Source organism: Bombyx mandarina, chromosome 13 (genome assembly GCF_030267445.1).
Source record: "Bombyx mandarina strain Sakado chromosome 13, ASM3026744v2".
Classification (NCBI taxonomy): domain Eukaryota; kingdom Metazoa; phylum Arthropoda; class Insecta; order Lepidoptera; family Bombycidae; genus Bombyx; species Bombyx mandarina.
This window is the reverse complement of record NC_143220.1, coordinates 8,704,155-8,716,955: the sequence shown is the minus strand read 5'-3', so window position 1 is coordinate 8,716,955 and position 12,801 is coordinate 8,704,155. Positions and strand designations below refer to the sequence as shown.

The following is a 12,801-nucleotide window of genomic DNA, read 5'->3' as shown; positions in this document are numbered from 1 at the left end:
AAAATGTTATATTCCAAAACACCGTGGACACAGATTTCTCTTGAACTTGAAGTTTCTTTCGTTATTTCATTGTTAACTGTGGCGTTTGCGGTTTTCGTCATTAAAGGTTTGCAATTTTATGGCTTGATTTTAGGCGCGAAAGCAAGGGAAATTGACAGTTGTTGCATCAACAAAATGGCGCTCAGACCTTAGTACGATTTAAGTTTTAAAAAGCGACCATGTATTTACTGATCAAAAATTATCATATACACGATATTTTATGATTTTTTATTTTTTTATTTTAAATATTATCAATGCTTTTCGCAATCATACTAAGTATATTACGCATTGGCTTAAAAGTCGTTAATGTATTTACGCCGCGATTTTGAAAGCTGCTAAAGTGCCACATATCGACTGAAGTCTGCGGGAAAAATGTTAAGAGCAGACAAATAATCTACACATAGGACCTCTTGTGAGTCCGCGCGGGTAGGTACCAGCGCCCTGCCTATTTCTGCCATGAAGCAGTAATCCGTTTCGGTTTGAAGGGTGGGGCAGCCGTTTTAACTATACTTGAGACCTTAGAAATTATATCTCAAGATGGGTGGCGCATTTACGTCGTAGATGTCTATGGCTCCAGTAAGCACTTAATACCAGGTGGGCTGTGAGCTCGTCCACCCAAACGTCTGACGATTGACTTGTAGGTACATTCTTTTTCTAAGGTAAGATAAAGCTGTTTTGCATTTGTTCGGTTAGCAATGCCGCGTAAATAAAATATTTTTTTTTGTTGAACAACAAAAACAAAAAAAACTAATGATCCTTTTTTCAGATTTATGTGATGCTTCCATAAACAGCTAATCAATATGGAGCGTGACATTTGCATTTTTACATTCATTTAGTATTATATTTTTTTTCTCTTGAGACGTCATATATTTAAGGTGTGTCTGGGGATTTTACTTTGTGGTCTCGGTGTGGGTAAGCTTCCAAATAAGCAGCTACTTCATCTACGAAGAGCCAAAAAAAGCATGTGTGCTGTTCACCCACGGTAGAAGTAAAACATTTAGATATATTCTACCTCGTTATCTCGCGGGCTAAATTCTATAGATTTACTAGCTGACCCGGCAAACGTTGTTTCGCCATGTACATTACTTCTAGAAAAAATATATTTTGAGTTGATATTTAGGGGCATGAAAAATAGATGTTGACCGATTCTCAGACCTACCCGATATGCAAACAAAATTTGATGAGAATCGGTTGAGCAATTTCGGATGAGTTTGGCAACAGACACCGCGTCGCAAGAACTTTAAACTCGTATATTAGTAGGTACGTATTTAGGTATGTTTATTTTTTGAATTTTTGCTTTTTTTATGATCGAATATCGATTGCTTCAAATCATCGCGGTACCAAAGAAGCGGTCACTTCAACTAACGAGCTAAGCTTCAATTAACGTGAAATGAGAAAAATAAAGACTGCTTTACTCCCACGCACACCTTTCAACCAATGTTATTATTTTGACATCGACAATAACTCGAACAGCGGGACCCTTCTCAGAAAGAAAGGACGAGTTAAGGTCATTAACATTTTGTTTAGTACACAACTCACGAAATCGATGCCCGATCAGAAGGATCTGCAAAATTTTAATAATTGATATAAGTTGAAGGACCCTCGCTCGCTGAACCGAATTTATATATTTCAATTCTATTCTATTCCATCCATAAGTCAGATAGGTACATTGGTAATTGTTGTGAAAAAAAACCCTATTGAAATATCGATCTCATGTGAAAATCCGCCTGACACAGGTGAGCCGATTCGACGTCAATAAACAAAATCTTTACTTGTACATATTGCTAATTCAAAATCTTATGTAAGCGTAGGTATAGAGAGCATAAAGAAATGTGCTAAATTCTTTGTAGGTATGAACAGCGAAATCGGCCCTGTCTCACTAAAACGTGAATTTTCCCACGACACGAAGCACACAATAGTTTTGCTTATAATTCATTAATAAGTACTACTTGGTTGAAAGTCATAAAACGTAGGGAAGAATTACGAAATGATTGAAACAATGTGGATTTAAGAAAAATAACACCTAAACATGAAAACTGCGTAGTAGCTACCACACATTATAGCTATTATCGATGGGAAGATCCTGATTATTTTTGTAGCGAAGCAGCCATTCCGCATCCAGCATCCCAATTCCAAAGGTTTATGATAATAAGGTATAGGATAATAGTAATATAATAAAATTGGAACTTCTATCTCCTGTCTCAGGGTCGGTGGTGGCTTTGAAGCTGTGATATCTATGAGCCTACTAAATACCAGATGTCCTCACGCAACTTTCCATACACCCCGCTTATACACTGCGTAGAAACATATACTACTGCAATCATTCAGGACGCTTTCCTTTCGGCATAAATTTTATCTCTCATCACCCATTTTAAAACCAAGTCATACATTAACTAATATTTCATCCGTTATTATTAGAAAACATTAAATATTTTTTTTATCAATTAATAATTTAAAATATATTTTACTGTGATAGGGCGTCTTGTGAGCCACTTAACACCAGATGAACCGTGAGCTTGTCCACCCACCTGAGTAAAAAAATAGCATATTCTACTCTAAATACCGGAAGTACATGTTGATTGATCTGCAGCTTGAGTGAAGACAAATGTAATTGTGTTTTTACTGGTTTTTTGCTTTAATTAACATTTTTTGATGTAATTTATAGAAACTTTTCTGGAGTTTCCGCATACTGTGGATACGATTTGAAACACAAATATCAGTGGCCATGTAACCTGTAGTGTATTAAGAAATTTAATTTGAGATTGTGACCTTAAAGATCAGTCTTTCGGTTACGCCCTGTTTACCTACTCATATACCACACGCAGGTGTATCAATATTTGTAAGGAAGCTCGTAATTAGCCGATGTTCACGAAAAAATTCGCAAAATTCATATTAATTCATAATTCATATGCTAATTAAAGCATGATTACGTGGCGTATTGTGGGTAAGTGCCATAAACCTGCCTATTTGCCTACCAATTGATATCACAGTCTGAAGTTGGGTGTTGGGAATGTGGTGATGTCTAGTGGCATCGGCTTATCCTCCTCTTAACACCAGGCGTGACGTGATTCTGTTTACATAAAAGCAACTTAAAGAATGAACGGAATTCGTGCTATAAATGAAATACATGAGAAAATGTATTAAGAATACTTAAAACTAACTTTTGAATGGGAATTGACATTTTTCAGTCTCGTTGTAAGCCAATTGACAGTATCCAGTTCATTGTTTGAATTTGTGCGTCTTGTGTTTACTTTTTCCGGAAGGCCCAACTCACAGCCTAAACATTTTGCTATGTATGTGGTTCTCAATTATGAATACAGTCTTATTCGACCCAAGCGGCGAGGCCACGCAAAGCCGCCGTCGCACGAAACATGTCTTGTTGGATCTCCCCGATCCACTCTCGGTGCTATTAAGCCTCTCAAGCACCGGTCATCGTCCTCATCGAACTCGTCGATTACGACGAAGAGTTTGACGAGCGAACTAATCCAAAGACACAGCCCACTGAGCTTCTTGCCGGATAATTGTCAGTGGGTCGCGATTCCGATCCGGTAGTAGATTCTGCGAAGCACTGCTCTTGCTAGAGCTAGTGTTAGCAAATTCTCTCTGGTTGAGCCCGTGAGCTCACCTACCCGTCCGTGCGTAGCTGGTATAGCCCCTTAGGTTATCTGTGAATAGGAAGGAACAAAAACAGAGAGTGCTTATATCCGAGGCATATCAAACCTGCTGAATATCGCTAAATATCATTTTAAATTTGCGTTCGTGAGCTTACAGTCCCCTTTCAAATCTGTGTATTATTAAAAATGAAATCTCGACACAGAAACGTAATACAAAACAAACATTAAGGACGGACGTTGCTCTCGAGTGCGAACTGCATTCGCAAAATTCAATATTTCACAACTTGTTCTTCCAAGTGGAGCAGAGTGATGTAACAGTTTTAACATAAAATTTGCAACAATAGTTGCACTTGACAAAGCTAGCTAAAACAAATATCGAGTAGTAGATTTTCGTGGAGGTTCCATTGTACTGTGAGATATGCAACGAAAAAAGAATTGAGCGGCAACGGCTTGGCTAGGTCATAAGGCCCTGTACTTATCGACTATCGTTAGTACGGGTATTGGCATAAAATTCGGATGGTGTCCCTGCGTAATCTTATGAGACTGTTTTCACTAACTACGACCATGGTATTTTCACATTGTGATTTGTCTTGTAAGCTGGTGCAAGCCGTGTCCCAAGATTCTAAAAGACGTTACAAATACTACGCTTAGTTGAGCGTAAGTTCGTTGATATTGGTTAATGTTTCGTAAAAATACAAAAATCATTGTTTACTAATAAAAATATTACGAAAACTATGGTTGATGGTTGGAACAGATGATCTTGTTAAGCTATTACTAATTATCTGTAGGCTTAGTGCGAGTTTCAAAAATCGAATCGAATGACTCGCATCGAGTGTACGCTCTTCACGATGAAACGTGCGGAGCTCTGAGTGCGAGTTACTCTATTTGCAGGACGTTTATTCATCTTTAGAAGCAATAATTTTTTCTTTTATATTGGTAGCATGCAAGTTTTTTTTTAAGGCGTTTAATTGAAATGCCAAGCTTTCTAACGATATTTATAATTAGTCGGGTAATGGGTAATGTACCTGTGCTTAGTGCGAGTTTTTTTTAATTACTCAGTCGATGTTAATGTTATGTTTAATTTGTGTGAGTTTGTATCAGTGCCACCTAGTGGTAAGCATATGAATCTCATTTTGTGGGAGAGAGAAGGTTTGTTTATGTTGCTGTCTCATGTATCGAATAGCTTTACCGAAGTGAGCCTCTCGATTATTGTATGTGCGAGTGCGAGTTACAAATTAATGGATTTTGAGAGTATTTCTTCACTTTGAAGCAAGTTAAGTAGTCACTAAAAATTTTGCCGTGAAACCAATACAATATCAAGATTTTTTCTTTCGTTTTTAATAATAATGTTGTTTTTTAAGGTTTTATCTATTCTAATGGTTTATACACATATATTTTTTCGGTTAGAAAATTTTATAGACGTCTAGCTAGTTGTAAATACATATTAATTCTTTGCTTTTTCATTTAATTCTTATTAAATCATTGCTTTTTTTAAAGAGTTGTTTGATGAGAGAGAGAGAGCGAGATAGAGTTGTTTTTTTTTTATTGCTTAGATGGATGGACGAGCTCACAGCCCACCTGATGTTAAGTGGTTACTGGAGCCCATAGACATCTACAACGTAAATGCGCCACCCACCTCGAGATATAAGTTCTAAGGTCTCAGTATAGTTACAACGGCTACCCCACCCTTCGAACCGAAACGCATTACTGCTTCACGGCGGAAATAGGCGGGGTGGTGGTACCTACCCGTGTGGACTCCCAAGAGGTCCTACCACCAGTGAAAGAGTATTCTTTATTGTACACAAAATGAATAAATATTGTGAAACATTCTTTCTTGGTCTTATCGCTAAGAGTGATCTCTTCCAGACAACCATTAGATGGGCAAGAATAATTTCGAAATGAATTGCACACTGTGTACCTATCTATTATAGAAATATATACACACGCGCACACACACACACACACACACGCGCGCGCAATATACATATTTACAGGCACATACGTACAGATTTATATTTATAAATTATATAGAAATTTTAACAATGTAATAATAATTTTGCTTCTTTACACATTTATAAATAAGGATGGATGCTCGTAATAATTTTAGTATATTTGGGCCACCTAATGAAGATCATCAACACTATTACCGTAAATACAATCATTTTATAAACGTTCAACAGGTAAATGATTAAACCTATGTAAAACATAATTTCGTTAATTAAAAAAAGCTGAAATAATTACCTATTCCAAGATTAATTATGTTAAGTATGTCTAAATATGTAATTACAATTAAATAAATTATATAATAAACTTCTAATTCTAATACTTCTATTAAAGTTACTAAAAAAATATGTTTATGCTGGGCAGTTTTCGTGTATTTTAAAGGTTACGCCATTACGGCAAAGTTTGTTTACGAAATTGCACCCTTAGAATGGAAGTGGTATAACTAAAAAATTTAAGATTAGTTTTATATTTCAAAACACTTATGTATTATTATTAATAACCTACATTTTAAGTAGGTAATACGTGAAGCCAAAATGTTGTTCTCCTTTTTACGAAAATTGCGCGGACGGAGGAGTATGAAATTTCCCACACTCATAGAGAATATAGAGAAGTAGTGCAGATTGCTAATTTTTTTTTTTAATTGTGCATAAACAATAAAAACATAAACTAAATGAATAAAAAAACCTTACACACTTAACCATGTATTTGACACACACACACACACATGCATTTATACTTTTTTGTTTATTGATTTATCAATCTGTGGTCAAATTGAGAATAGATTAATATTTTTTGTCCTTAATATTATTTTTCTATAATGTAGCCTTGGCGACATAGAGCAATTATTATTATAGAAATGATGATAATAGAAAGGTGACAATAGAACTATAATAATGTTCAAACTTAAAATTGAAATAAATTATGGTCAAATTTCGACCACTGGACTACCATTAGTAGATAATAATAAAATCATTTATTGCCTTTCACACAGATTTAGATTATTACAGGCAGCCTACAAGGAAACAACAAAAAAACAAAACACTATTATATCATTTCTGGCAAGCAGCTCAACATTTGCACTTGTATATTATTAATAGGAATTTTATTAAGAATATTGACAATTTATGAGGAATTTGACAAGTACGGATTAGTTATAGATATATGTAGTTACATATTGTAAATTAAATTAGTTTTATAAGTGCAATAAAAAATAATTTAAATGATAAAATGATAAAGCCATACCTTTTTCCAATGTGACGATTAGAGGGTATCCTATTATTCTTTTCTATATTATTCTATCAGCTTATAAAATTAAACAGTCTCTTTTAGTCTAGAAAAGGACAAAGTACTCTTTCTGTCTTTTTCAAATAAAATGGCATGCCTTAAAGTGTTTAAACCGAAAAACTAAAAAAATACAATTATTGTATTACAATATTGAAGTTTACCAGAAACTAAGAATTTTGGGTTGAGCCACTTTAATTCTAAAGGTACAAAATAGTATTGAACACGTGACATTACCCGAATAATTTTGAAAGTAGTTGGTTCCCATTAAAATGCTGTTAAAATGCGTTGTATTTCATTTAGACGGTCTAATGCCAAAACATCACGTGCTACCAATATACGAGAAATAATATTATTGCTGCTCTCGGTGAATAAACGCCCTGCGAAGCGAGTAGCATATCTCAACTCACACTCACAATTCTTCATTTTTCACCGTATAGAACGTAAACTCGATTTGATTTTGATTTATTCATTTACAATTGAACAACTAGGAAAAAAAGATGAAAAGACATTTTGGAGGGACCGCGAGGAGCTAAATTGTGTGAATTGTTTTATTTTGTCTATTTAATGTTTCTTAGTTAATGCGTATTTAATATTTCTTCGTGTATAAGTGTAATTTTGAGACCGTCCTGGCCTAAAGGTTAAGACGTCCGGTGTATTCGTATCTTGCAATGCACCGGTGTTCTAATCCCGCCGGCGGGTATCAATTTTTCTAATGAAATACGTACTTATCAAATGTTTACGATTGACTTTCACTGTAAAGGAATAGCATCATGTAATAAAAATCAAACCCGCAAAATTAATTTTTGTAACTACTGGTGGTAGGACGTCTTGTGAGTCCGCACGGGTAGGTATCACCACCCTGCCTATTTTTGCCGTGAAGCAGTAATGCGTTTCGGTTTGAAGGGTGGGACAACCGTTGTAACTATACTGAGACCTTAGAACTAATATCTCAAGGTGGGAGGCGGCATTTGCGTTGTAGATGTCTATGGGCTCCGGTAACCACTTAAGATTAGGTGGGCCGGGAGCTCGTCCACCCATCTGTGCAATAACAAAGTAACGTGGGTTTATTAACTGTTTAGTATCTGTGAAAGTGCGAAAATTTTAAAAAATTAAACAAAACCGCTGGACGTAGCTTCTCGAAGTCTTCGAAAAGGTCCACTGAAAAAAATCTCAGTATATAATCAGCATTTTGCAGAGATTATATTTTATCCCATATTATCTGATCTCATTTCATTTCATTCCATGCCAATTGATTAATGCTTCAAATTAATCAAATCCATTTCACTCCATATTATCATTTTTCATAAAAAAAGATTAGGCTCTATGGCATGATATTTTTGCCTCTCTAGTTGGAAAAATAAAACTACTAAAGAAATACTCGATCGAAACGTTAAAATCCACTAATTTGTAACACGCACTCGCACAAATGTCATTCGTAGTACTCATTTCGGTAAAATTACTCGGTTACGAGATCACAACGTTAATATGAACTCGCACTCACAAAATAACACCGAGTACGTTTGCCGCTAGGGGCGCTGTTCCAATTGCATACAAATTTGAGCAAACTGGCTCGCTAGTGAGAACGTTACAAAACTCGCACTAAGCACACTGTTCAGAGTGATGAGAGATTTCATCATGTTCTTCTTTACGCTTGAGTTTATCTTAGTTTGTTCTTAGCCTAACCAATCGATATACAAAGTTTGCAAATCACATAACGCCGGTAGCGTAATAAGTGACAACGATAAGATGAAACTTGATGTCAGCCAGTACTGTCGTCATTTTACAAATCTATATCTCAGATTAACTATAACCTTAGGTTCGGGATAGAACATATATTATGCAATTTAAACTTCGACTGATTATTCCGTGATGGGTTTTTCAAACTGCATTATCCTATAAGACAGACTGTTAGTCAGTGGATGGATTGGGAGATAGTACTTTAGAAAAAATCGAATTGAGAACGTATAAAGTATGCATTTTTAATGCAACTCCTCCTGATTTCATACGCTCAAAGATAAATAGTGTATCATCTACGCGCTCTGACTATTGTTCATTGATGATTCTAAATTATAAGCTTTTGCTTTTTTTTGTTTTGGCGAGTTGATGCTCATCACCTCGCCCACCTGCCCGCCTCATATTACGTGGTATCTGAAGTCATCACAACGTAAATGCCGCGACTAACCGTAATACATAAGCTCGAAATCTCAATTGTAGTATTTCAAAATATATCTCTGGAATCTGTATCCAAATCGAACATTCAACTATGTTACCGATTATCACAATAATACGTAAGTTTATTAAATAAATAAACAAAATTGTAGAAAGCCGCGATTAAAATCTATATTTGGTACTTGAATTTCGTTAATTTATTTCCGCTTATTACGTTACACGCAGAGAACAAATGATATGGCTTTTAGTTCATATTGCATTAATTTTTATTATTTAGCCATAATTGAAGTCTTACTGCCAAAAGTAGAAAGTGGTTTTAGAAGCACGCGTAGCCGAAGCCTTCGCTCGAGTGTCTACCATGCAAGAGGCTGGGCTGTGGTCGAGACTGGACACATACGGACCACAATATTTTCTGATTCAATATTTTCAGCCCACTGAGTTTCTCGCCGGATGTCCTCAATGGGTCGCGATTCCGATCTGGTTTTTTTTTTCTTCCTACCTAAGCTGAGAGCCTTGAGAGGCTATTTCAGCGTAACCTTAACTAGTAGGTGAGCTCACGGGGCTCAAACCTGACGATGTGAATGTCCGAGTGTGATGGTGACCACGACCATATAAAAATCTGGTGGCTAGGTGTGTTTTGGGCCGTAAGACCCATCGCTCGTATACCTCGAGTAATTATTACAACGGATATTTCTATTTCTGTAGCGGATCGTAACGAAAATCTAGTTTGGAACAAAAAATAATAATCTAAATTGATAAACAGCTTAACAATAAACGCAATTAAGTCGTCAAGTCTGAATAAATGTTACATTGATTAATATTGTCCGCGTTGATTATTAAAGACAAACAACAGCAATAGCGTAACATCCGTGTTATTTTTTTTTTACCTGTTCGCTGGTAGCCTAGGAGGCTATTTCAGCTACCCCCGGACCACCACCCTGCCTATTTCTGCCGTGAAGCAGTAATGCGTTTCGGTTTGAAGGGTGGGGTAGCCGTTGTAACTATACCAGAGTCTTTAGAACTTATCTCAAAGTGGGTGGCGCATTTACGTTGTAGATGTCTATGGGCTCCAGTGACCACTTAATACCAGGTGGGCTGTGAGCTCGTACAACCAACAGCTATAAAAAAAAAATTTACCCGCCTCAGACTTGCGTCTTTCGATATCAGTATACGAGGTATCATGCCTATTAGTTCACAGACGCTTCTTAATAGTTCAATAAGGATTAATTTACTAGGTAAGTCACTTGTGTATATTTGAAAATTTAATTTAAGTACCACAAATACCACAAAGAACACGCTTTGCATGAAACAAGGCACTTATCACCCGAACTATCTTTGTCGAGTTATTATGTGTACGTGCTCATTGATCGATGACGTCATAAGTTATGTTTATTTTAAAATAAATTGTAGAGAATCTATTCAAAACTTGTGGAAGATTGGATCAATAAAATGACGTCATCGCTGAGCAAATCCTTAATGTTTTTCTCTCTCTGAGGTTCATTAAACAAGACATTTTAAACAGACTATAACAAATTCTGCCCACTACATAATATAGTCAATGTGCTTAAATATTATTGCATCAAACTTTCCTCAGTTCTCGGGCAATATATTCTCGTAACATTCAGTCTGATACAGTACTACCCGCTATATAAATGTACCTATCACAATACCGAAGACGCCCATAGACACACAGCCCACTGAGTTTCTCGACGGATCTTCTCAGTGGGTCGCGATTGCGATCTAGTGGAAGATTCTGCGAAGCACTGCTCTTTCTAGTGCTAGTTTTAGCAAATTCTCTCAGGCTGAGCCCGTGAGCTCACTTACCAGTCCGGGCGTAGCTGGAATAACCTCTTAGGCTACCAACGAATAGGTAGGAAATAAAAAAACCGAAGACATACGAACATGACATTTTGAAGCCGTCGCGTCGTGGCCTAACGGATAAGACGTTCGGTGCATTCGTGTTGAGCGATGCACTGGTGTTCGAATCTCAGGCGGATACCAATTTTTCTAAGGAAATACGTACTCAACAAATGTTCACGATTGACTTCCACGGTGAAGGAATAACATCGTGTAATAAAAATGAAACCCGCAAAATCATAATTTGCGTAATTAGTGGTGGTAGGACCTCTTGTGAGTCCGCGCAGGTGTACCACCACCCTGCCTATTTCTGCCGTGAAGCAGTAATGCGTTTCGGTTTGAAGGGTGGGGCAGCCGTTGTAACTATACTTGAAACCTTAGAACTTATATCTCAAGGTGGTTGGTGCATTTACGTTGCGGATGTCTATGGGCTCCAGTAACCACTTAACACTTGGTGGGCTGTGAGCTCGTCCGCCCATCTAAGCAATAAAAAAAAACATGCTCTGTGAATGAATGAAACTCGCTTGTTCATGTTCACTTTTTGTCCATAACCGGTATTACATAAACACTGAAATGCACACAGTGCAATTAGCGGCTATGTTTATCTATCCACTGCCTGTTTCTTTGACCTAGTCTTTGACAGCGTAAGGCCAAACAGCTGCTTAGAATATGATAAGAAACTTATCTTTTTCCGAGTCGCAGCATATTACATATCCATCCTTTAATATGTGACGAAAAAACCTTTCGCCTCTCTTTAAGTAAGTACAATGCGTACACGAAGGAGTGTGTGATTGGACATAGTTAAAAATATAAGGTTAATGCTATATACTTTAATCCAAAGTTTGGTGCTTGAGAGATGCAATGCAAAAATAGAAATTCTATGTTAGTTGCGTCTTTACAAATCTTATGTCATACGCAAAACAATGGTGGGTCTCGTTTGAAGCGTAGGATAATCGTTGTGCTGATGAGAGTATGTACCCACATGGAGTAGAGTAGAGTATGTATCACATGGTGTGCTAGATGCATTGGCATCTTGTTATGATTTCATAAAAGGGTAATTTCGTCTAAACAATAATGCTTCTGCTTCTTCGTAGTTTGCAGACTGACGTAAAACTTTACCAGCGTCTCATCACTCCCAAAGTGAATGCTCACCTTAAGACCCGAGATCAAGTGACATGGTATTTCACTCTGAGTTGAACAGGCTTTATTTACTTTTGATAAAATAAGATTTCAGTTTGAAATAAATATTTCGATTATGGGTTTATTTGACGGTGTAAACGTGGGGGGAAAGTGTTTCAAATAGCCAATCACTTTACCATGCCACTGCCATCATTGGTGTTCGTGAGTGACGGTAAATCTGTCTTCAACAGCAACAAGAGACTGAAAAAGAGGAGCTTGGTTCGGGTAAAAATTCAAAACTTACGTTAAACTTCGACCATGGCTAGCAGGCACTGGCATAGCGTGGCAGTGCCACTAGCACTCTTAGTATCCATGAGCAACCATAACTCTTTATTCGGTCAACTTCAACTCGTCTACCTATGGTGGCAAAAATGCAACTGAAAACCTTTTTAATTAAGCTTTGCCGACGTCGAATTATTATTTTTAACCACAAACTCTAGTCGAAAAAAATTCCGGAAAAGGATAAATAATAATAATCCGCATTATATGACTTGTGGTTTTGTGTTATTAAGCGCGAATGAATTGCTGTGTTCAAACATAGATATTACGTGGCTCTATTGTTTGTTTGAAATAATTATAACAAAATTATTGTATGTAAATAATATATTATAACACTTTGATATAGTCTTGCGTATTGCCGCATCTCGTAAACATA

General features: G+C 36.6%; 1 protein-coding gene across 1 annotated transcript in view; it reads left to right on the top strand.

The window, feature by feature from the left end:
- The window catches only part of LOC114249999 (endothelin-converting enzyme 2), a 67,906-nt gene that overhangs the window by 7,307 nt on the left and 47,798 nt on the right, over positions 1–12,801 (top strand). The window lies entirely within an intron of this gene.